The following is a 27337-nucleotide window of genomic DNA, read 5'->3' on the forward strand; positions in this document are numbered from 1 at the left end:
CATGGGAAAAACATTAGCACTGTTCTAAAGGTAGACAATCCAGAATAAGAGATTTTTCCCTATCTATATACCATGCCTAAGACAGAAATCTCATTTTCTCCAATCTGCGGATTCATTCATTGTCTCCTGAAACAGAGGTATAGGTTTAGGTTTTTTTCTGTATGTCTTTTTATCCAATCCTGATTTGGCACAGAGATGGAAAGAACTGTAAGAATATAGGCCTTTCTACCATTCCACAGTACTTCCAGGAACTTCTGGAACAGTACATCTCCAGCATATATGTCATACACCAGACAAAACCTCAAAGGTAGTGTTTAGCCAGGGTAATCTCTGAGCGCTTTAGCAGATTGGAAAATATGCATTGGAGTGTATTTAGGATTTTGAAAAATAACATTGCAATCCCAACTGAAACTCTACAAAATAAAGTCCAATATACTACCATTCCGGAGAATAATGACTCTGTATCAACTAGAGCTAGGAGTATAATTTATCAACATTAGCCTTGATGGGGCATCCAGTGCAGTGTGATTGATTTAAACGTGTAGATTTTTAACGTTTTGAACAGGTGGCTAACTTATAACAACAGTTTAAACTTTTATAGCATCTTATCATGCTGAGGCAGCTCATGGTGTTTTACAGTGACATTAAAATTAAAATTTAATCTATCCTGCAGAGTTAATAATTAGCTAATGTCAGTTAAAAGTCAATGAAAACAAAACAGTCTTAAACGTACGCTTAAAAAAGAAAAAAATAGGGATTTCCTGATGTCAAGAGGCAATGAGTTTTGCCAAGCAGATGCATAGCAATGAAAAGACCAAGCACCCTAAGTGACATTTCAGTGGGGGTTAAAATTTAAGAAGATGTTTTTTGTTCTTGGCTGCTAGGCCTCCTTATGGCTTCATTCACTTTTTGATTTATAAAGCAGTGTAGCAGTCCTTGGAGATGGGGTCAAGAGGTAGGTGTCCTCTCCTTCAGCAGACGACTGTAGTCGCACAGATTCCACTTTTCTCTCTAGCCCAATGAGTTCTGCATTTGTTTCTGCAAAGTGGCACAGTGCCAAAATGAAAAGATTCCTCAGCATCTCACAGACATATAGTTATGTGGATTTGAATCCCTTCAGTCTGAATCCCATTTCAATAGAAGGAACATCATCCCCTGATCTCTGTGTTTTACAAGAAAGAAGTGCCTGTTATTTTGAAAGGAGGAACACAAGCACATTAGTGCAGGAGAGCTTTCTGAGTTGTAAACCTGGTCTGACATAAGTGCAGGATTTAAGTCTTGACCTTCTCTATCATATAAACCTTGCACAGCACGCTGTCTGTTGTGAATCCCATTTAATCCTCCTCGTGCATTGTATAGAGAGTTAAGGTATTTAACTGAGGGCTATGGATTGTACTTGAGTTTTGTTTCTGCTCTGAACTGTTCATTGGTGATTCCCATCGTTCTCTGTGGACTACCGAGAGATCCTAGGGAACTAGTTTACTTTAGATCCCCACATGTGACTTGCCTAAAGAATGTACATGCTGTAAGACTCAATGTTGCAGGGTCTCCTTGTGATCTAGCATTCAACTCACCTGCCTTTTCATTTTCCACCTGGAAAAAAAAAAAAAAAAAGAAAAGGAATTACAGTGTTTTCGTTCATATTGGTCTGAGTATTACTCTCATCAAAGCAACTGTGTAGTACTCACATGAAGCCAGTAATTAGCTTTAGGCTTAGTCAAAACCATGAGGAAAAAGTGAAAATGTGGCATGCTATCTTACATTTGGTATCTTAATCCATCTAACAGCTGTAATGAAAGAAGACAGTATGGGTACTTGCATGTATATTCCCAGAACATCTGGAGAGTTTGCTTTCACTACCTGTTGTTATCTGTGCTAGCCCAATGAAGCCATCACAGGTGTGCTACAGATCTGTCAAATTTCATGCACTGCAAGTGAAATGTATCTGGTTGACTCACACTCCCACATTCTTCTGTAACTCTGGCTGTAGCTTCACATGGATAGCTTTATAGAGTATGTCCCACTACCAGATGCTGCTGTTCACTGAGCAGGACAGAGGCAGCCAGAGGGACGTTGTCAACTCATGGAAGTGTGTGTTTGAACCACCCCATGTCCACCTGCTGCAGGCTACTGCCATATTGCCTTCCCCTTCCAGACGACCCAGACCAATACGGTATCAAGCACATGTACAGAGAGACCTGGAAAAGTCTCCATGAATTCTCCACATGCTAAAATTCTACCTTAATTTATCACATAAGTGTACAAGACAAGAAACATCTAATGAATAAACAGGTGATTTCTATTTGTTCAGCAAGGTTGCAAATACATGAGAATCTTATGGGTTAGTGCACATATTAGTTGGAAAAAATATGCAAAAGTATGTGCAAAAGAAACATAGCTGTCTGGTTCTTGTCAAGCTGCCAACATGGACATTTGTCCTGTAAATTTTGGGCACCCTGTAGGGTTTTTATATGTCATTCTAAGTACCTAGTTAGTATTATAAAAATTGATAATGAGTGCAATTAGGTCAAGAGAGAGATCATGCCTGTGAAGTGTCTAATGGCAAGATCTTGACAACAGGACATAGCTATGCAAGGGAAGTATCAAAGAAGATACAAGAACACATAGTCGAGGGTGACAGAGTTCAGCAATTAACACTTGGACATTTTTATTTCTTCCCTCAGGACAGGACAGTAGAACCAGAGGACGATTTGAGTTCAAATCTGACACAGAAAGAGGAAAAAGATACTATTAATTTCTATAATGCTTTTAAAATTATTTTAATATGCATGCTATGCATTTTATTCAAAATTTTGTCATTTATTAATAACCTGAAAAGATGTAGATATATTTTTATGACTAAAGTATATAAGGTATAAATCAGGTTTTTATGTACATGCTAATTACAAAGACAAAATAGGAGTTAACATGTTAAACTCCTTAAGAACTACTTGCAGCTATTTGTAGTTTGGAAAGATATGTACAGCAGGATAGTTTGGTATAAATTAAAATGCTTATTAAATGTCAGTAGTTCTAATAAGTGATTGATATCTAATTAATGTGTCATATGTGATAATTTTTAAATGTTAATTAATGCCTAAAGACTTAATAAGTGCTGCTTGACCTATTAATTATATTAGACAAAAACATACAGTAATTGTTTCCTAAATGAAATGCTTAAATAAAGTGTTTAAAGTGTTACCATATGATGCTGACATGGTGGCAGGCTGATTTTATATATAAGGCCGTGATTTGGGGATAACCTTTGAACTTCCACTTCACACATTTATGTAGAACAGAGCTGCACTATTTCTAGTTTCGCTGAAAGATTTACTGGCCTCTTCATTCTCCTGGAAGTGAGAAATTAGTACCGTGGGCTAGACCCTGCTGTAATTTAGATGGAAGTGTTTCCTTGTGTGCCTATCAGTGCAGATCGGTCTTCAGCAGCACTCAGCGTGCTGTCTCAGCCGTGGTTATCTCCTGAGCAGCCTGGCAATGACAATACATTCTGGGGTCCGGCCTCACCTCAGAGAGAGCCCAGCTCTAAGAGAGATGGAGACAAAGTGCGGTCCGGCAATTAGTCACTGTAAAGGATGGAGGGCTGCTTCACAGATTTCCAGTGTGGCTGGGACAAAGCCATACCCTAGTCTTTCTTTTCTCACTCTGTAATGGAAGCATAGCATTTTCTTCCCATATCAGTATTTTGAAATTAAAATCATTAAACACTGTAAGGTGTTCATATGCTTTGATAGTTGGGAGCCATAAAAGATATCAGAGTTTCTTTATAATTACAGTGGAATAAAATTATTATTGTTTGCGGAGTATTCATGGGAAGTTTACAACTCTTCTCAGAATTATCTTTACAATATTTAGATATGTGTATATATTATATCCACTTGATAAATAAATAATATGATCTGGATCTAAAATATATATATTTGATTTACTTAATGAATATTTTATGAGCATTTTTCTCTTGGTATCTAAATTTTGATAGAAAAAAACCTTAATTTAACTTAATTTTAAAACTGTTTTATCTGGAATTTTTATTTTCTTATTCTAATTGAGAGCAATTTTATAAGAACAATTCCTGTCTTTTGGAGGACTAAATTTTTCAAGTGTTTTCTTGGGCAATTGCTACTTTAAATTAAAAAATATTTCCAGTTGGTTTCTAGAAAATATCTGCATGCTTCGCTGTTACGTCTGATGTTCAAGATAAATTCCACGATACTAACTCTATTTCTTTTACAGCTTCTCTCCTACCATGTGTATTCTCTAACTCTCATTCCCTTGTATGTCTCAATGGAGTAATTTCAAGTGTCTCTTTACAAAGGTTTTACACTCTTGTGCAAAGAGCATTTTGTAGTAACTCAGATGAGTTACTAGAAAGAGCTTATCTTCCTCAATGATTAAGCTCAACGATGAGGAAGTAAGGAAAGAAGGGAGGGAGGGAGGAAGGAAACTCTAGTCTTTTCAGCCAAAAAGTAGTACAGCTGAAGTCCAATCATAGGTAAAACTTGTGTAATGGACTAGAGTGAGGCTCAAAAGTAAAGTGAATTATGTTAGAAATTAACAGCTCTGAACAACTTCACATTCTTTAAGCCATTAGATAATCAGCCTTTTAGAGACAACAATGAAATTAATTCCTGGCAGAGGTGTGCATAATGCTCAGAAGTTCTGCAATTACAGCAAACAGTAGGTTTCTCACCTTGATTTGTACCCTTAGAGTTAGGACCTTGTGTCACTCTGAGAGAAATGTGGAGGTGTCAGTGACTTGCAAGGCAAAGTGCTGCCATCAGGAATCTTAAGCAGGACCATCAGCAGCTAAAACAGTTACTAATAGAAGAAAACAACCCTACAGGTCATTAAAGAAAAAAACACATCACCTGTTCATTTAAGGTAAGAACAGTTTTGAGGCTCCTGATGTACCTGTGAGTTGCACAAGTTTAAATGAGAAGTAACTCCATTTAAATCCCTGGGTTTATTTTGGATAGTTTCTATCTAAATTAGGTGAGAATTAGAACCTCAAACAAGTATTCTCTATGACAATATGGACTTAAAGAACTTTTTCTTAGGCTCCCTGCTTAGTGAATGGATAGATAGACTCCTCCAGGAGGTGCAAGAGACTGGAAAACTAATAAGATTTGTGAAAGCAAAACAAAGATGAAGGAGAGTGTTTCTCCCACAGCTAACTGGCAAAAAACTGAATAAAGTATTAATCAGCTTGTGTTTCTTCACCATATAGTTCAGTACAGCCTGGAACTGCTGCAAATGTTGCATGCAGAATATGCAATGGGACTTCTCTGCAAGGAAAACTTGCCCCCAGACGTCTTTGTACTACGGTGTGTAGATGCCTGGGGTAACTTGCGTACCTTCACACTGCCTTCCAGGAGGCAGCAGTCACACCGGCTGGGGTATGAGTCGCATTCATAGGAGACTACATAGCCACAGTGTGGCCAGGATGACACAGGCTGCCATGTATCTTGAAAGAAGGGAAAGAAATACTGTAGGATGTTCAGATATTAAAATCTTAAAAATGATTCTGAAATAAGAATGTAAGTAGCAGTTACGTAGCAGGCAAAGGAAAAATGCCATCATCAGGAAGGGTGAACTTTTCCTTTTCCCTTATTGTTTGTGGGGCATACTGACAGGGATTCCCTGCTCCCTTGGAAACCCAAAAGGACGTTTAACAGCTGTACCTCTGATTTAAGTTTGGACCCATAAGAATATTTTAAGTGGACTAGTTTAATTTAAATGCTAATGTGCAACTTAAAATAACATGCATTTTGGCTCATGACTGCCATAGATAATAATTATTGGCGTGTTTTCATTGCTCTTAGTAGGATGCTAAGGCTGGAATAGACTTTCAGGGTGAATATGTTGATAAGATCACTGTTCAGTGATTTTGCTGATGATTGTTTCGGTGTTCATCATTTTTCAAGTGTGCTACATAATAAAGCTGGCCTGCAAGCTTTGTGTGCATAGTGGATACATGTGCAGTTATTTGAAAATAGGTCAAATTATGCTCAGTTTATGGCCTACAAATAGTGGAAGGGTGAAGATAGTCATTCTGATAGCTCCCACTTCAACTGTGCAGCCTATTTAATAGCTACTGTAGGTGCGTCAACTTAAAGACGGGTTAGTTGGTAAGCTTGGCTGATTTGGAATAACTTGAGCTATTAGCATCAGGCAGATGAGGCTGTAATATCGACTGTTGTCAAGCAAGAGAAACACATAATCTTTAGCAAGTGGTAATGAAAAAGTATCTACAGGCTTTCTTTGGCTGTCAGGGCCTGCTCAGGTCCTTTTTGGGGAAAATAAACCAGCTTAAGGAATATAGCAAAGATGCAAGTATTATTTTCTAAATGGCGGAACTAAAGATATTTGAAGCAGAACTGATTAGAAACCAGTGGAATAATTGTATGTATTAAGATGGTCTACAGATTTGCTGTTTGATAAGCTAAGCAAAAAGTGAACAACAGCGTAGAAGCCTCTTCCAGCAAAGTGGGTAAGCAAAAGATAGTCATCATACAACACACAGCCAGGTTTCTTGGATTATAGTGGTTGGTCGAGCACATGTAACTGATACCTATGTAATTAACAGTGACTAGGTTAAATAAATATGTTTTGTTTGGTTTGTTTTGGTTTTTTTGCATTTTGAATTCATATGTCTGTTTTCTGTTTTTTGATTGAATTTAAATCTTCAGTTTGAAACCTGCTTCTCCATAAAAACACCAGGGATATGGTACATGTATCTGTGTGCTTTCTTCTTACTAAACTGCTTACAGTAATGTACATAGTATGATGAGCACAGACAGAAACCCATATAGCAGTGGCTATCTTTGTACAAAAGCTGGCCAAACTGTATCTGGATGTTTGTATTGTCTATGCTATGGAAGGTAAATGACAAAAAATGAATTCAAATTATATCCAAAAGAATTCAAGTGATTTTAAACCTCCTTCACCAACTTATAGTGCCTAGTAGAAATAAAACAATCTAAGGAGTCATGGAAAGGAGCTTGCTCCTTGGAGTTCCAGATAAGGTTAAAATGCACAACATAAAATTAAATATCTTATTCCTGAAATATTTTAAAATCCTGTTTTGCAATCCTAAAGGATTCAGGTAAATTTTGGTGGCCAAATTTGCCAAAGAGATTAGGAAGCATCAGCTCCTGTTTTGGGATCTTAAAAAAATTACTGGGGCTTTGAAACATCTTTTTACTAAGAGTTATCTTTTTTCCCCTTAATATTTGTAACTGAGTACTATTTTAAAAAAAACTGTACTATAAAGGGAAGAGTAGGGGCACCTCAAGTAACAGTAGTTTTACTTAAGAAACAGTAATTTTTCAATACCAGAGTTAACTTTTATAAAAGCACTGATATTATGGGAACAAGACAGGGAAGGAATGAGGATATTGGGACATCCACTGACACCGCAATTTAAATATTATTAAAATTAAAAACTGAAAAACTAGTTAGTTTCTTTGCAGCTCTATCCTCTCATGAAATATGTTCTTGAACATGCCACGTGACTGATTCTAACCTACGTGGAAACCATGCAGGTCATTGCCTCACATATATATAAACCTACCAGCATCTAATACAATTTCAGAATCAGAAAACCTGCTTCTCTGCACCTGTTTTGACTTCATATTCCTGGCCCACCTGCAGTTCACCAGATGTTCTGGTATTTCATTGCTTGCATGTCTCTATGTGTACTTTATTGTGTTTACCGAAGAAAATGCTTTGGATAAAGTTATTGGAGACATTTATTTATTTCCCTGCTGAGTGACAAACCAGACTAGAGATTTGCAACAGATTTTCATCATGCTCCTTCCCACAAGTGATAATAAAGAAAAACTTCATGTTAATAAGGGAATAAATGAGTCAATGTTGTGTGCAACATAATATAAAAATTTACCAGTGTCCTGTGGCTTCCCAAAATTCACATTTCATTTCCTTTACAAAAAGTAAGAAATCAATAAACAAGGAAATAAAATTGATATAGAAGCTTATGATTTGAAACTGTGAAAAGAGCTATATTCCTGAAATTTTCCTAAAAGAGTAGAAAAATGCTCAACAAGATCCTATATGAGAATGGAACGGAAAAAAAAAAAAAAGGAAAAAAGAAAAAAGGCTTTGGTATGCCTTAGGGTGCTAGAAAATGTATGATGAACTAGTTATATCAATATGCCTGTGATTTTCTAAGGAGGTTAGGGTTGCTCTTTTGAAAAACCTTCTGGCTAGTAATTTTAATTTAGATTGCTACCTTAAAGGGAATATTATAAATAATTACAGATCACAGTTAGATCCCAGATAAGTGCTGTACCACTAGGCACAAATATATTGAATAAAACAGTACTAAGAAATTTTTAAGGCAGTCAGTTCCAGATTTTCAGTTAATTGCATTGTAAGCATGCTGGATCACTGTGCCCCAACAAAATAGACTGAAACTTTATTACTTGTGTTCATCTCTTGCTAGCTGCTATCTTTCCATAAAAAAAGTACAGAAAAGTCTCACTTATGTTAATATATCCTTTCCTTCTAAATGTTCCTTGGTCTGTATCCACTGTGTGTTGATACAAAGAAATTCTTAAGAAATCTGTTGATGTTTTTGAGATTTCCGTCTGCTCAGTAATTACAAAATGTCCTTACCACACACACAACTGTATCAGATAGATGAGGACTTTCTAAACAAAGCAAGTTATGTCAGTGCATTGGTGCATACCATGGGCTACTGTTAGCACTGACACACTAATCAGGGTCACATCTATTCATATGTCCTGACAGACAAAGTTCAGCAAAAATCTGTAAGATATATCTAGCCCTACTTAAGTCTTGTATTGTTGAACATATCAGAAATATTCCTACAACAACTCTGGTGCCTAAGTTTGTTTGCAAATTGACCTGAAGGCTCCATGTAATGGAATAAATAATCCTGCATCCCATATTCATTAGACATATTTGCTGCCATGTCCAGCCCAAGGCAAAAAGCAGACAATGCTTTTTGCAGATCCTTCAGAAAGCTTTGCCCACCTATTCAGGAAGTCTGAATTTTTTAGTCTTACTGTCAGTTGTTGTTGTTACTAAGAACTAATAGATTTATTTGCTGGATACCGAATATTTCATATCTGCAAAGGTACCTGAAGTGTCTGTTGCCAATTTGTTTTGTCACTGTTTCTGTATCATCATGCTGTTTCTGCCAGCATGCTGACAAGGAAAATAATTTCAGATTTATTGCAAAACAGAAATCACTGAAACAATCACCTTAGTCCGTATGTGGTGGAAGGCACTGTCACTGTTGACAATAATTGCAGAATATCTACAGGCGCCTTTCACCAGAAACTGAAGTTAGTCCTTTTTTTCCCCTTTTTTTGTTTTTTTCGCCTTAGTTGCTCTAAACTGTTTTAATGGTCCAGACGGTCAAGCTGGAAGGTTGAAAGTTTGTTGATAAAGCTCTGCTGTAATGGGTATCTTTGGAGTCACGTGCTTTCTTGGCTCCTGCTATTTCTAAACTTGAGGGATCAAAGAACATAGATCCAGACACTAAGTCTTCAGGTGCTTCCCTAAGGCCTTTGTGAAGCCTTCAACAGCATCCACATATAGCACTGCCAAGACTCATATATATTAAACAAACATAAAACTCATATAAAATTATAGACAGCCACGTCCCCTCCTCCTCATGGGCTGGCAGAGGCAGAAGGTCACTAGCGCAGCACACAAACCACACTCTCCAGGTTCACAAGCACATTCATGGAGCTCTTGAGCACAGGCACAGCCCCACTGCACCCCCTTACCTGCCCCACGAGTCCCTCATTCACCAGCTGGTCCAGCTGGGTGCTCACTGCACACATGCAGCACTCACACACTCGTCCCACAGGCACCCCACACCTGGCAGGTCCCCCCGAATACCAGCACAGACTCTCCGCCCGCCTGATACCCCTGCCCTCATATGAAGGATCTGCACTCACTTATAAAGATTTTTAACCTTTCCAGATGCAGGTTTTCCTCCTTCTCACTGGCTGGTCCAGCTTGAAATTTCCTAGTGAATTACATATACAACTCCATACACATCAACTTAAATTCATGAGGGCAAAATATGAACACACCAAGACCCCTACACAGCTACTGACCCTTATAACTCTCGAATGGTGAAACTTATGCTCTGGTCCCTCCAGTCACTGGCATACAGAGCTGTGAGCCCTGTCACCCGCGGCTCCTTCTTCATATTCTAGCACCCAGACCTTGCAGCAGTCATGCATGGGATAAAGCATGAAATCACACAGAAAATGGTGAAAAAAGGACTTGGGGAGAAGACAGAGTAAACTGCATTGATCAGGCACAGGGCTCAGGCAGAAAAAAGTACTGCCCAGTTCCTAATTGCTATCAAACCTTTTATCCTTCCTCCTATTCCACCCCTTTTCCTTCCCTGATGCTTCCCTTTTCCTCGCCTATGACCCTTCCCCTATGCATTTATAAATGGCTTTGCATAGTCCCCCCATATCCCCGCAAAATATCCATGATGACCATGTTCATCTCGTTTCCCTCTTCTTATCAGTTACAAAGCCCGGGTTGTCCCTCTTCAAAGCTGTACGCATACTTTCTTAATGACCCATTATTTAGTGCTTGAGGAGTTCTGGTATCCTGTATTGTCTCCCTTATTTGTTTGCTCATCAGGTTTGTGTCTCCTGTGTTTTGTTTATCACTTTCTTTGTTATTATTCCCTTTGACCTGAAAAGCTTCTTCATCTGATGACATTAATGAACCAGATGCTTTTATATTCCATCTGCTCCCACAGCCATGACCTCTTCTGTTTAGCTTAAGCCTTCAAGGGAGTGAGTATATGTGTGTGAGAAGAAAAGATATGGAGAAGACCTGCTGGGTGGGAGGGAGACACACCAAACCACCCGCAGGAGAATTTAAAGGAATAGGAATTGTTGGATAAAGAAGCTGAAAGGAAGAAGATGAAAAATTGACAAGGAAAGAGGCCCTATGTTTAGCAAACAATAAGCTAACAGGGACTGAGGACAGGTCAAAGAAAGAGACTGGGGAGAGAGATGCTGCTGAGCAGGAAACCCAAATGGAGGGAAAAATGAAAGGGAGTAAGAGCAGTTGAGAAGACATGGACATTTCTAAATAAGGTAGTAAAAATAAAATAAGAATAATGTTTTAGTGTTCCTGTAAAAGCTATACCTTACATTAGAACTCTTCCATCAAAAATTAAACTTATTTTGTCCCCAGCATCCCTTAACTTTTTTTTTACTAATGTTCTGTTCACTCTAAGGCAGTCTAGGGGAGAACAAAGAGACATAAAAGATACTCAATAAGACAAAGTCTTGTGCAAAGACGATTATACTTTCTTGTTCTCCATCTCCACTGTGGATGGGTCTAAACTGCATCTGAAATATTTAGTTAAGATTTTATTTAAAAAATTTATAAAAATATGGATGTGTAAATATTGGAAAAGATTATCCATGGAAGGGTGGAATTCTCATGTCTGGATGTTTTTAACGAGTGAGACAAACACGGGTGACAAATGGGTTAGATGCAGCTGATCTTACCTGGAGGCAAGCGGATGTACAGCCGATGTCCTCTTTCCTGTGATTTTAAAGGATAAAATGGAGAAACTGCAACATTCAGTCCTGGAGAGAATTCACTGGGAGCTATTTTTCTAGGTGCCAATTGCTGTAATGGAGATGGAAAAAAAAAATAATAGTGGAATTACTCTTCTGTCTCATCAATTAGTACATCTACCAGGTTGCATTTCAGATTTAAAACAAAGGATTAGGACACAAGACTGTAAAGATTTGCCTTTGTGCAAAACTTCCCCATCTCTGAAGTTACTGAAGTTGCTCTTGTGCTCCTCTAAGAAGCAATGTGTGTTTTACATAAATGGAGAATAAACTTGATGTTTTTACAAGATGAGTCTTAACGCTTGAACTTTTAGGAGGTACTTGCTACTAGACCTGCAACTACTATGAGACATAAATTGAGTGAGAGCAGGAAAAGAAAAGTAATTATGACAGCAATTACTGCTTCCTGTAAGGAGGACTTCTTTTGCCTCTGTTTCAAAGCCATTTTTTTCCTTTTTTATTGCTTCCGGTATCACAAAACTTTAAAGCAGTACTCATCGCTGTTAAAGGAGGAAATAACTACAGGAAGTGAAGATCAGTTCTTCCGTGGAAGCAAGCACTCTCAACTTCTATGATCTTCAGGGCCGAAAACGAGCAGGCCATGTTTTTTGTTGTGTTAGCTATGTTGAAAAAAATATAGTAAGTACCTACAAACTTTCTACAAAGTAATGAGAGCACCAGTTTCCTCCAAGATGCACCTTCCTGGGTTTTTCGTGTTTAATTTTTCCACACGGGGTTTGAGAACTTGTTCAGCCATTAAAAAAAAAAAAGAAAAAAAAAGGAAGATGGGGGTGAGGCGGGGGGGGGGCAGGGGGAAGGTTGTTACTTGTTTTTTTTTGAAGTTTCCTCTTTGGAAATCTCCTCGAAGCATGTTCCTTACACTTAAACAAAACAAAGAGATGCAAACCAGGGTTGTACGTACCAAAGTCCAAAGACAGTTAATAGCACCGAGTATGTGTTAAACTCTAAGGACACTTCTAAATAAAACTTCTTTATTGTTCCTTCAGGTGTCAAAATGGTAATGTAACAGTGTGGGGAGAGGGGTGAAGAACAAATAAAAATAACAAAAAAAAAAAACAAAACCCAAACATTTCATTTTACAATGGAAAAAATATACTGCTGTGTTTTGAATACATTTTCAAATGAAGAATCAATCTTTTCTTTGTAAAATGTATTAATACCATATGATCAAAAGTGTTTTTTTAATTTGTATCTGCTAGGAATTGATATGTACTACATTTTTAAGAAGCATTTCTGGGAGCACTGAATATTAGAGTCACAATTTAGGGATTATCCTTAGAGAGTTGTTCAGTACATTTTTAAAATCAGTTACTTTTCTCAGTTTTCAGTGTTTCACTGGGATGCTGGTGTTATTTCCTAGCAGTTCTCATCCATCCTGCAATAGACTACAACAGCCAAATTTGAGCCTGGGAGTGCTTCCTACTGCACTGTGAACTAAGCCACAAATTTTATAAAATCATATAACAGTATAGGTTTGAAAGGATCTATAGACATAATTTGGTTAAAATATGTCCAGTTAGAAGAGGTTATTAAGGAACTTGTCCAGACTTTTGAATCTCTTCATGGATCACGTATCACAATCTCTCTGGGCAACCTATGAAAATATCTGTCTGCTCTCCCAGTAAGACCATTCTTGTTTATATTAAGTCAGAATTTCTCAGGCTGCAATTTACATCCATTGTTTTTTGACCTATCCAATCCAAGACTAAGTCACAGGTCCTGCACTTGAATCACAACAACCCCATGCAGCACTACAGGCTTGGAGAAGAGTGGCTGGAAAACTGCTGGGCAAAAAAGGATCTGGGCGTGTTGGTCCCTAATCCTCAGGATTAGGGAAGGGATTATCCCCCTGTGCTTCGCACTAGTGAGGCCACACCTTGAATACTGTGTTCAGTTTTGGGCCCTTCACTACAAGAAAGACATTGAGATACTGGAGTGTGTCCAGAGAAGGGCAAGGAAACTGGTGAAGGGTCTAGAGAACAAGCCTTATGAGGAGCAGCTCAGGGAACTGAGGTTGCTTAGTCTGGAGGAAGGGAGGTTGAGGAGAGACCTTATCGCTCTCTAGAACTACCTGAAAGGAGGATGTAGTGAGATGCGTGTCAGTCTCTTCACCCAAGCGACAAGTGATAAGATGAGGAAACAGCCTCAAGTTGTGCCAGGGGAGGTTTAGATTGGATATTAGGAAAAATTTCATCACAGAAAGGGTTGTCAAGCATTGGAACAGGCTGCCCAGGAAAGTGGTTGAGTCACTGTCCTTGGAGGTATTTAAAAGACATGTAGATGAGGTGCTTAGGGACATGGTTTAGTGGCAGACTTGGTAGTGTTAGTTTAACAGTTGGACTTGATGATCTTAAGGGTCTTTTCCAACCTAAATTATTCTATGATTCTGTTCTATCTACTCTGAGAAGAATCTGGCTCTACCTTATCTACACCCTCCTACTGTGTAGTTGTAGACAACAACAGAATTTCCCCTTTGCCTTCCAAAGGTTGAACAAACCTTGATTCTGTGTGATTGTGTGCGTGAAACCCGATTCTCTTTGACCCTTGTATTTTTTGTGTTCCTTAACCATTTTGATGGCTCTCTGCTGGATTCATTTAAGTATGTCAATGCCATTTAGTAATGCTAGCAGACAATTTTGACATTATGTTTCAAATGTGCATAGAGATGATCTTGGTTCTTTTAAAAATATTTAAATAATTTCTGGCCTACCTTATTGAAATGCAAAGCACATGGAGGACCATAGTGGTGACTCTCAAATTCAGCTGGTTTTCACCTAGAGAAGCTTTGTTTCATTACCGCATCTGGCTTTTGTACATCAGAATGCATTGAAAATCTTTCACTGTATATTTTTTCAAAATCCTGTATGTTTTGCTGTTGTTGACAGGAGCATCAGTAGCATCTCAGAAAATATCTACCTTCCCCTCCTCAGTTTTGTTAGCTATATTGTGTAAAGGGCACTATACTACCTGCAAATCCAAGATGATTTATAGTGTCAATGCATTCCCCGAAGCTTTCACTGCATCGAATTACTACATCCATGTAGCATCATGTTAACTTGGGCCTTGAAAGCAGTTTAGATGACTTTGTCTTTTGGATGGATGCAGCACTGTGGTAATGTGAACATACCAGTTTCAAACAGGTACAGACTCCATGCTCTCTGCTCCATACCTTGTGCAGACATAGCCTTAGGAAAAAATTCCCATAATTATAAAAAAAAAATCAAGATCCAAAGACAGACAGTAAATTTCTTGCTTTTCGCATTGCTCATTTAAACATTAAAAATATTCTAAGTATGTTAGAACAATCACTGGGAAAGTATATGTGGTATACAAAAAGGTTGTAGGCATTTGGGATTTGGCTTCACTGTATTAGTGCAGTAATTAGACATTGATCTGGTGAAAATTCTGGGAGTCAACTTTACATGGAGACACCTAAGTTTAATGAATACATGCTGATGTTCAAATGCAAAAAGTTGTTTAAGGTCATGTTACTACAGCTTGATTTAGTTGGGTAAAAGCAGATGAGTAGTACATGGTATCTAAGACATGCCCTAGGACCAGCAGATGGGATTACTGAAGACCTGTGCTTTTCTGGAGCATAGTATGATGCTAGCTGGGAAAGCCTAGGGCATCTCAAATAACCCTACAAGTTTAGACATATGACTCGAGATTTTTTTTTTTGGCTAGTCATTTGAATTCCTCTTTAGATTCTGCAGGCCTGATGTAGTTCATTCGTAGGAGAGAACTAGCAATATATTTATTGGTATAAAATAATAATTTAACAAAGTTTGCTAGTAAATGTAACAGTGGTTTAACAAGATTTGATTGTACTGTACACTTGGTTATTTAATGCATAGAGGACAGGGTCAAACAAAACTATCAGGGAGACCCCTCCATTCAGCCATGAGGTTCAGAAAAGAGCCTCTTGCTCTCTAAACTCCTTCTCAGAGAGGAGTCTAAGTGCAGCTGGATCCAATCCTTGTCCCAGACTTGGTTAACAGTTTATGTCTAAAGGATTATATATGTGCAATTAATCCTTTATATCACTTAGCTAAGATTTCAAAGTTTAGCATGTATTAATCGCTTATGGAGAATCTGTTGCAGCAAGGAATAACTCCATCTTGAGAAGTAACCCTGAGAGGTGTCCCTACTCAAGGGGAGATCCTGGTCTGCAGCCTGCTGCCATTCAGGAGAGGCCAACAGGTCCAAGCTGTCCACTATTTGTAGAGTAACATGCTTGACCTGTAGTCATATTTTCATACCAGCAAGACATTTAGGTCCCTGTTCCAGACAGCCCTTGGCTACTATGTTGACCTCTGTCCCCCAAAGTCCAGGTAAACTGGGTGCAGCCATCATGACCCACACTGGTGTTTACACCTTAAGCAGGAGAGGTGGAAGCGGTGGGGAGCACACAGCCATGACTGGTCAGATCACAAGGAACAAATGCCTAACACTGGCAGCATAAACTGGGATTTTGTATTTTGAATTTCTAGAGAATTATGTGCTAATTTCAGTGAATCAAAGACATGATAGAATATTAAGAAGACATATTCCCATATTCCTTGCCCAGGTACACCTGGGGCAAGTCAAACAATTAAACCCTAGTCAGAAAATAATGCCTAGTTGATTGCAACAATATGAAATTCTTCAAGATTACAGTAATTCAAAATAGAGGGTTTTATGGCTCAATAAATCCCATCTTGCTTCTGAGACAGAGTGAAATCAACAGTTATATTTGTACTGAGATAATTACGTGGTCAAGTCATCTGGTCTTTCAGTTTCCAGGAAGGAAACTATCCAAATGTATTTAGGATATTGAAAGGGAGTATGGCAAAATATGGCTTTCTTGATATGATGCATGAGTGCAAGAAGTTACAAATCATTTAGGCATTATTTAAAAACTGCTGCAGCAATTAGGAATTTGAATGCATGGTACCTGCCCTTGATTATTTGGAAAGCACTAAGAAAGCAAATTTAGCTGTACAACAAAGGCTGCTGGCAAAAGTAGAGCAAAGATCTCTACATAGAAAAGTTAAATGATTCAACTTCTCTGTCAATGGGTTATATAATGCATTTCAGGGATGAATGAGTTGGAGAATGTAGACTGCATTTCTAGCAAGTCAACAGGTGCCTGAACAAAAGACACAAAACCAAAAGCCCATAGAACGAATATGTAACAATCTGCATGAGCCTTGGACAAAGTGGCCAGCATTAGTCTGGTTTGGTCAGTGTGTATGCAAATGCTGAAATGCCAGCTAACAGTTTTGTGATTAGTTTTCTTAGGATAGAGCCAAGTTTTAATGGCCAACATATTATTTATATATTTGTTTGTTTGTTTTTATTACTAGCCAGCATGTAGGGCTTGAAACAAGAAGAAACTCACCAGGACATTGACATCAGATTTCTCTGTCTTCAGAAAAAGAGAACAAACTATGACTAAAAATAAAAATCAGTCTCTGGAATTTCCAAAAACTGGTTTAAAAATTAAAATGCAGGAAAAAATATAATTAAATAAGAGAATATACTGATTTGTTTTTTCTGTATACTTAGTCAGACATTATTCATAGAAGTTCGATGCTCCTCTCTGTGAGAAAAACAAGCCCTTAAATTATGCTAAGTATACAAAAATGATATTCTGCTTTTAGAAATAACAGAGGACATGATGCAACACTGAAAAATATAGCCTACAGCTTCCTCATTAGAATTTCATACTTCTACCTCAAACTTTAATTAGAATTTAAGGTTGAGATCTAAAACACTAGTTAAAGCCAAATTACTGCTGGATTTCCTGACCTTTAGCTGAAGTGTCCCTTTCATCTGACAGCTTGGTAACTTTTTTGCTTTTAAGAAAAGGAACAATTTGCTCTGGGTTAATGTGATTGTCTGCCTAGAGGCAAATTTTCAAAACATGTGTAGATGCAAGTATTACATGTGTAAGAATCTGCATTTCTACAGGCAAACTGACATTTTCAAGTGCAAATTGGATGGCAGGAAATGGAGTTATCCAGTTTACACATTCAAAAGTTGTTTCAAGTTCACTTGGATTGATAATGTGGCATGGCACCAGGAAAGCATTCTGGGAATGGTAGTTTACAGAGCATCTCCAGCAAATTACAGATTGGGCAGCTTGAACTGATAAGGAAAATAAATACAGATAATTTCTTTTGGGTAAAAGGAATTTCACTGAATTTCACTGAATTTTTTTTAGAGTTGGAAGGGACCATATAGATCATCTAGTCCAACTCCCCTGCTGAAGCAGGATTGCTTAGAGAATGCTACTCAGGACTGCATCCAGGCGGGTCTTGAAAATCTCCAAAGAAGGGGACTCCACAACCTCCCTGGGCAGCCTGTTCCAGGGCTCTGTCACCCTCACCATGAAGAAATTCTTTCTCATATTCGAGTGGAACCTCCTATGTTCCAACTTGTGCCCGTTGCCCCTTGTCCTGTCACTGGGAACCACTGAAAAGAGTCTGGCTCCCTCCTCCTTCAACCCACCCTTGAGATACTTATAGGCATTAATAAGGTCTCCCCTCAGCCTTCTCTTCTCCACGCTAAAGAGTCCCAGCTCTCTTAGCCTTTCTTCATAAGGGAGATGCTCCAATCCCTTAATCATCTTTGTTGCCCTTCGCTGGACTCTTTCCAGTAGTTCCCTATCCCTCTTGAATTGGGGAGCCCAGAACTGGATGCAATACTCCAGTTGTGGCCTCACCAGTGCAGAGTAGAGGGGGAGAATGACTTCCCTCGACCTACTAGCCACACTCTTCCCTATGCAGCCCAGGATTCCGTTGGCCTTCCTGGCCACAAGAGCACATTGCTTGCTCATTGTCATTTTGCTGTCTACAAGGAAGAAGAAGTCAAAGTTCTTTCAAGTTCACAAGAAGAAAAAGAATTATATACTTAATGGAAACAGGACCAGCAGGTCCTATTTATTGAATCAATATTTATTGAAGCCTAAAAAGGCTAAAAAGAAGGCCACGAATACTTCTTTTGCAATGCAGAAAGAGCAGGAGAAGGAGTCTGTATTAACCTAGCCTGTGGTTTATTTAAGAAATAATTTATCATAAGGTTACTAAAAGCCTGAAAGCAGAGAAACAATAAAAAAGGTCAAGTATTGTCCCAGTTCAGTTCTGTGAAACAGAATAATGTTCTCTGAGATGCCTTTAGAGCTTTGTTATCCTGAAATTGTTCACATTCAAAATATTCAAAAAAGGAAAAAAAGAAGACCCAGGGAACTATAGGCCAGTCAGCCTCACCTCTGTGCCTGGCAAGATCATGGAGCAGATCCTCCTGGAATCTCTGCTAAGGCACATGGAAAATAAGGAGGTGATTGGAGACAGCCAACATGGCTTCACCAAGGGCAAATCGTGCCTGACAAATTTGGTGGCCTGAGAGAGCTGGGGTTGTTCAGCCTGGAGAAGAGAAGGCCCCGGGGAGACCTCATTGCAGCCTTCCAATATCTAAAGGGAGCCTACAGGAGAGCCGGAGAGGGACTCTTTGTCAGGCAGTGTAGTGACAGGACAAGGGGTAATGGTTTTAAATTGGAAGAGGGGAGGTTTAGATTAGATATTAGGAAGAAATTCTTTACTGTGAGGGTGGTGAGGCACTGGAGCAGGTTGCCCAGGGAAGTTGTGGATGCCCCATCCCTGGATGTGTTCAAGGCCAGGCTGGATGGGGTTTTGAGCAACCTGCTCTAGTGGGAGGTGTGTTGGAACTCTTGGAACCATGGCAGGGGTGTTGGAACTCGATGAACTTTAAGGTCCCTTCCAACTCTAACCATTCTATGATTCTGTGATTCTATGATTTCATCAGTTGCAATGATTGTTGGGATTCATCTGCCCTAAATATATACAAGTAAATTAGTAATCTGTAACTAAGGTACTCTCATGGCCTGTGTTACATAACTACTCCAAGAGGAGATAAATAGCCCACTGGAGACTCTTCTTCCTTCCGATTGATAATAAAAAGGGATTAAAGTGATAAGTTAGGCTTTAATGACTATGCTTAAAATTTAGATTATCTAACTGCTAAACACCAGTCAGGCAGATGAATCCCACCCAAGTCTGCCTAGAGACATCTGGAGAACAACAGCTGCACCAGATGCTGCAGGATTCTGCTTTACAAGCAGAATGTGAACACTCTGGAGCCAGACTTTGATACACGTGAAACTGTTGTAAAAGTGCTTGTATTGGCTTGTCTGATCCTATAGTAAGGCATGAGGTCAAACTGGGACTCTTATTTCCAATTCTTTTTTTTTTCTTTCTTTTTTTTTTCTTTTTTGATAAGTAAGTTATATTTGTCTAGTGTTACACCATCTTTCTTTTCAGAAGGGTATAAGAAGAAAGAAGCCTGATTAAACTAATTTTCTCTGAATAATGGTTCTTGCATCTCCGAAGTGTTTCTCCTGATGTCTGCTAGGAACTTTGCAAGATTTTTCTATTTTTTCCTCCTTTTTATTATACTGTTAAGGTCTTTTACATTAATGCAGATTAATTTAATGAGGTTATTCATGGTCACTATTCTTACTTGTAGAGGTATATCTTGATATATGCTGTAATAAAATACAATCTTATATCTTTCAAAAAGAGTGCTCTGGTAAAAAATGTTTCTGTTGTACCATTGGCAAAAAATTAACAATTACCCAGACTACAAAGAACTCGCTTTTTGTATTTGTGCCATTTCTTAACATAACTTTTTCTCACAGGCTTTAATACTTTTATTCTTAGTAATTTAAATCACTATGTTCATGTCTGTCTTTTTTTTTTTTTTAAGTTCCAGTCTGTTTTCCCAAGCAATATTCTGAAACATGCTCATTATGGATTTTTTTCACTAGCTTTTCTTTTTCACCATCCTACAGAAAGGACTTTAACCATCACAAAGTATAGATATTATGGTCATGTTCTTTGATATTTATCAAGGTCCATTTGGCCCCCTCATTTTTTGTGAGTACTACTACAGTGGTATCCCTCTTTTATATTTTATAACCTGTCATTGTCTGATGGACTTTTTAGGGAAGCACCTCGAAAGTATACAACATATCAACCAGGTAAAATGCCTGTGTGGTTACAGTCAAACTTTTCACATAAAATTCTTGTGTTTCAGAGACCCAATGTAATGTGAACCTAAACCTAATTTATAACATCCCTTCATCTGATCTATGTTTCATCTAAATTTTTATTTGCAGTCTTCAACGTAAGGAATCTTTACATAAAAATGCATCTTCAGGGGCTTACCTAAAATGACTGGGTTGAGAACTCTTATTATGTTAACTGTGGATAGCATAGAGACCCTGGCAGCTTGCTTCAAATAGTTGTTCAGATGAGTTCTCTCTTCTTTTGTTTCCTGACCCTTCACAGTACATCTCTAGGCAAAAGATTGATGGGACTGTATCCTCGTTCTGGGTTTGCAGCATTGCAGGCTTACAGTGATTCAAGACCTTTGCTTTTTTCCTTTCCCCTTTGTTGATTGCTTTAAAGTGGAATTATGAAAAAGGAACAAACCTCAGAACATATCTTTATTGTCATTTGTTTCTTGTGGAATAGCCATTTTCTTTTGCCATTTGTGAGAACCTCCTAATTTTATATAATAGGTAAAAGGTAACATGTAAAAACTAAAAGGTAAAACTGTCAAAAGCAAATTGAAATTTAAAGGGAGGCCTCACCTCTTTCTAAATAATGCCACATGACTTTTATTCAGTCTTTTTTCTGCTCAAATGTCACTGTTAAGAGTGGTAGATTAGTATTTTATAAATCTGTGAAAAAAATGTCTCCTTATCCCAAAAGAGGGGGTTCTCTAGCTGATAGTAATGGATTTTGACAACAGTATCTTTGGGTATCCTACCCATTGCAGGTGTAGGAAACAAACTTCTGTGTGTCCTTTTAGTAATCACTTTTTCAGATTGGTTTGTTGTTAATGGTTCCTTAATTACATTCTGAAGAATATTTTTTTTTCAAATAACGAGTTCAGTCTTTCCAGCCTATATTCTCAATCTGTTTACCTTCCTCCAATTGCTAATTAGAGACCCTTTGTAGGCAGAACATTATGCCAGCTTTTATCTGGTGTAGCAGGAGCTAAGCATCTCATGTAGATATGCTTCTTCTGTACAACTGCAATACCAGAGACAGAACTGTGTTCCTAGTGCCAGTGAACTTTCAAGTTCATGGTGAGCTGCATGCTAACTTAATCTTATAAAGAGTTTACTTATAATTAAACTCTGGTCTCTTTCCCCTTTACTATCATTCTAGTTCTATGAGAAAAATCGTAGGGAGCTTCAATAATCAAGAGTCATCAAGACTTTTCAACTTCTGTGCCCTCTATTGAGTACTAGCCCTTCAACATCGATGTCCCATCAAGGACCATTCTTAGCCACACCTTGCTTATCTTGCACTGATGAGATGCAGCATAGGTTCTACATCTGCATTAGACAAGCTCATTAAAATTTGTGAAGTGCTCAGAGAGTGTGCTAATAGAGGGCATGCAAGTATGCAGATAGACAGAAACTCCTGCTAATTGCCTGGAAGAAGGCTGATTAGTCTAAGTACAGTTTATATGCTGTTAGACTTGTTCCTTTTCTGAGGTGACCAAAAGTGGCCGAACTACTTCAGTGCATCCTCTAGTTTTCAAAGTAGCTGGACGCAGTGTTACGCTTAGGATATTCTTCCTGTTTCTGAGTTCATGAATGTTGTATTTGGCTCTGTGCATAAAGAATTGAGCTATAAAGCTAATTTTTATTTCATTTGTCAAATCTTAGTCTGAGGTATGTGTTGCCCATGATACTTACTTATATGTGTAAAATTATGTGCACTCGATCCATTATGTGAAGTTTGATTTAAAGAGATTTGAACAGTTTGAGGTAGAGTAGCTATTTGGAGTGTAATTAAATTATCTCACTTTGCTTTCCTAGAAACCTCAATTAGGAGACAGATATTTCTGTTGCAAACGAAGTGTATTTTGTTGATATGTAGAAGAAAGAAGAACAAAGATGGAAGGGAAGTAGTTAGTGGTGTCTAATGATGGGGAGGGGAGCATGTAGCAGACACAACTGAGAATTCTCTATCAAGAAGAGGGTGCTAATGCCTCAAGTAATGGCTGTAATATACATAATCCTTCAGGACTGACTATTATGGTTAACGTAATAAGAAATAAATTAATAACACTTCAGTTCCTTCTAGCAATTCTGCTGTACTTACCTTATTTAACTGTCATATAAAAGTGATGGGATTAGTCAGAGATTATGGTGTCACATTGACGGTGAACAGCTTCCTGTGGAAGGACTAGCATAAGAGGATCTTTGTCACAGATCAGGTCTCTTTCTTTTTCATTCTGTTAATACTAAAATGATTATTACTGTCATTGTAAGAGGAAAATGGAAATTGCTATTCTTTAGGGAAGAGTCTTCTGATTTCTAGCAACTTGGTAACACAACATAATTTTGAGGAGGTACAGGAGGAATCCAAACATCTCATCCCATTCTGAAACTAATAGCTTCAGGCAAGACATTCAGTGGTCTTGAGCTACTTTCTTAATCTTTGTGTTCTCAAATTCTGCCATGTCTCTAGCAGAATGAGTTTATAATGAGATGAAGTAGTTCACGCCCCATCCATGGAAGTGTTCAAGGTCAGGCTGGATGGGGCTTTGAGCAACCTGCTCTAGTGGGAGGTGTCCCTGCCCATGGCAGGGGGGTCGGAACTCGATGATCTTTAAGGTCCCTTCCAACTCTACCCATTCTATGATTCTATGATTCAACTAGGTGAAAACTCCAGCTGCTGGTGGGAGACCCACATATATAGTGATCAGCAAAATGTATGCAGTGATGACTGTAACAGATGTGTAATTGCAACTTCAGTTGTGTCTACACTGTGTGGTTAGTGCAAGCCAAATTTGCTTTCCTATCTCTCTGCCCACTGCCACCCTCCTGTGAGGATCTGGAAACCATCTCTAGCAAAGGGGAGGCAGACTGGTGTTGAAGTGTGCAGAGAGATGTACAAGTAGCTGTTGTACTGGTTGTACATCTGTACCATACATGCACTGTACTCTACTATCTGAGACCTGTGTGAATGCTTTGCCACCCTTCTGTCCTAATGCAAAACCAACTAGGCCTTGCTTAACCCACACATAGCTTAAACTGACTGGTGGTTTCAGTACAAATGGTCTGTGTTCATCAGCTGAATATTAAATATAGGACTAAAACAGAAAGGAGATAACCCTAGAGACAGTGGTTTACATTTATCTGATTGGCTTGAAACTGAAATAGCATGCAGTGAAGCCTCACATTGATCCAGATGTAAATATCAGTGTGGATGCGTCAGCAGCAGACAAGCTCTAAGGTGTTTGCATATAGGTTGCCTTCTCTGTCTACTCCAGGCCTGCACACACTGTGCACACCATGGCAAAACTTCTGATTTCACCAGAATTTGGGATTCTATTTTATTTGTGATATTTGGCCTTCGTGGGAGTCAGTCCTCAAATACTTGATGTACTTTAAATAATGCTCTGTGAATTGTTAGGGATGGATCTTCTGGAAAGCACTACTGAGGAGAAGGATCTGGGAGTCCTGGTGGATAGCAAACTTTCCATGAGCCAGCAATGTGCCCTTGTTGCCAAGAGGGCCAATGGGATCCTGGGCTGAGTAGGGAAGAGTGTGACCAGTAGGTCAAGGGAGGTCATTCTTCCCCTCTACTCTGCACTGGTGAGGCCACAACTGGAATACTGTGCCCAGTTCTGGGCTCCCCAGTTCAAGAGAGACAGGGAACTACTGGAGAGAGTCCAACGTAGGGCAACTAAGATGATTAAGGGATTGGAGCATCTCCCTTATAAGGAAAGGCTCAAAGAGCTGGGGCTCTTTAGCCTGGAGAAGAGAAGGCTGAGGGGAGACCTTATCTATGTTTACAAGTACCTAAAGGGTGGGTTGAAGGATGATGGAGCTGGACTCTTTTCAGTGGTTTCCAGCAAAAGGACAAGGGGTAACAGGCACAAGCTGGAACATAGGAAGTTCCATTTAAATACTAAGCGAAATTTCTTTATGGTGAGGGTGACAGAGCACTGGAACAGGCTGCCCAGGGAGGTTGTGGAGTCCCCTTCTCTGGAGATTTTCAAGACCCGCATGGATGCAGTCCTGAGTAATGTGCTCTAGGCAATCCTGCTTTGGCAGGGGAGTTGGACTAGATGATCTCTAGAGGTCCCTTCCAACTCTGAGAATTCCGTGATTCCATTACCTAGCTTTATTATGATCAGACCCAAAGACCAGAATATCAGAAACAAATGGATCAGAATTGAGTGTTTATCAGATTTAGTTTTACAATACAAAAACTATATTGAAGGCTCTAAAAATAATGACTCATCCTAATTACATTGGATGCAGAAACATCTCTCTCTTATAATCCAAATATATACAAACCGGTGACTGCTTGGTTACTTCTTTACTATTACTTTTAATGTAGTATTTTTATGTACTCGTAAACATAACAAATATTTGAGATCTGAAACAAAACCATGACACTCTGTTAAGGTTGTCAGGGCAAGCCCAAAATGAGAGACGAAGATTGAGTTTCAGAGTCCAGCAAGCCTGCCTGCCAGTCATTTTTACAAGGGCAGCCATAGACACAATATCTACAAAATGTTGTCCCCTTTGAGTGGATAGCAGTGTAACACTGACAAAGATACCTTTTATGACTTCAGTCCCTCTGTATTGATGATGTAGCTTATTTTTATTTTATTTTATTTTTTTTCCGGATTGCATTGTCATAATTAAGATAGTGCCAGAATTTATTTTTCAAATGCCTTTTGATTTTAACAAATCATCCATAGTAAAATTGCTCTAGGTTGAAACATGAGCATGCTTGTGGACGCTATGAATTAGGTAGTCAAATGTGTTACAGTAGAGGTCCTTAAATACAGGGTGTGTGTTAATATGATAATTGTAAGATTCAGTCAATGAACTACCTGAAGACTCTTAATTAACTTGAAGTTCCAGTGTTGTCTTTGTTTCATAGCCATTATGGACTATTACATCTGTGTATTGTCATGAGTAGATAAGTTTTTTCTTGAATTGAGTAATAACCATTAGTATTACAGTGTAAAAAATAATATGTATTTTTAAATGACAAATGCACTATATTTAGGCTTTCAGGGAATACATTCAAGAGTTTATTTAAGTTTTCAGTAATAGAATTACTTTAGCAAAGCGGGTCCAGATTTTTGTGTGGTTTTGGCAGGACTAGATTTATAAAACAAGATCATGATCTACTGTGATCATGATACAATTTGGAAGGAGTTTATTATCCTCTGCTGAGCTGTCTTTGTTTCCTTGGGCCCTCATTTGTGTGCAGGATAATGTTTTCAAATCTTGAATATTTTTAGCTCTGACGGTCAGCTTAGAAAGACAACCTTCTGTCCCCCAGAATATATCCTTCACATAGCACAGAAGAAAGTTTCTCTCTTTTGACCCCTCCCCAAGTCTTTTAAAAATCATTATAAAGGTAAGGATAACAGACATACATAAAACTCTATTTAACCATTGCACAGGTTATGATAAAAGCCAGGCTATTTGCTTTGTTCCCCTTAAATCCTTCCAGAATGCTGCTGTGAAAGTCAGTTTTATCTCCTGAAGCTCAGGCCATGAAACTCCCCAATTAAAATTCTTTCACTGCTTACCATCCCTTTAGTCGTGTTCAAGGTCCTTGTCTTCCTCATCAAGGCTGTACTTTCATTCCTGCTTAGTGTACTTCTTTTCTTGACTGCACACAAGATTCCCACCTAGGTGCTGCTTTCAAATCCTCCTTCTACTTTTATCTTTGCATTTTGTTCCCGCCTGCCTAAGTTGGAGCTACAGCTGAAATTCTTCTCTGGCGGAGCCACCTACAGCGCTGGTGCGTCAGCCACTCCTCAGCCACGCTATCCACCCTTGGCTGCCCCTTCCTCTGATGAGAAGTGTTTTACAGCCCCTTGCTTTTGCCATGGTGGATGGATACATGGGGGACTTTGAGAGCTGGAAGCACAATTCTCTACAGCTTAATTTAGGAAGATAGGCTCTGTGGTTGGGAGTGAGAATTTCTCACATTCCCTTTGGATTGAGTTTAGGAAAAGATCATAGCACAAAAGACTAGCGGATTACACAGAGACCGCTTTAACTTCCATCAGCTATGCCATCCTCAGCGGTCCAGAGCACTGCATGAAACCTTGAAGGAGCGAGGTTTCAAAGTTCTAGGGGTTTTATGCAGTTTTAACAGCAAATATTCATCATTTCCCCATCTTCATTAAAAAAAAAAAAAAAAAAAAAGAAATCATCAATTAAAGGAGCCAATTTGCTACAGTGAAATGTAGGTTGTTGGTGGTTTGCTGGAGCCTCAGATCATGGTGTAGCTTGCACATATTCCATATGCGATATAATTTCAAAGAGAAACTATGTGAATTGAAGAAGATGAAAGTTTGTGTTTTAAATATCTATCCTGTGCTTGCTATCTGTTGAAATAGGAAATATAAAGAGATGAATACAATGACATTGGAGAAAAAAAAATCAGTTTGGTTTGCTGGCTTATGTTGAATTTATAATGCTGTACTTGAAGGGCAATTTTGAGTTTTCAGGTAATGTCACATCCAGCTAATACACCTACAAATACACACATATGGACATAGGAGAAATGTGTACAAATTAAAGACTAGATATCATCAAGTTAAAATAGCAATTT

Source organism: Numenius arquata, chromosome 1, assembly GCF_964106895.1.
Source record: "Numenius arquata chromosome 1, bNumArq3.hap1.1, whole genome shotgun sequence".
NCBI lineage: Eukaryota > Metazoa > Chordata > Aves > Charadriiformes > Scolopacidae > Numenius > Numenius arquata.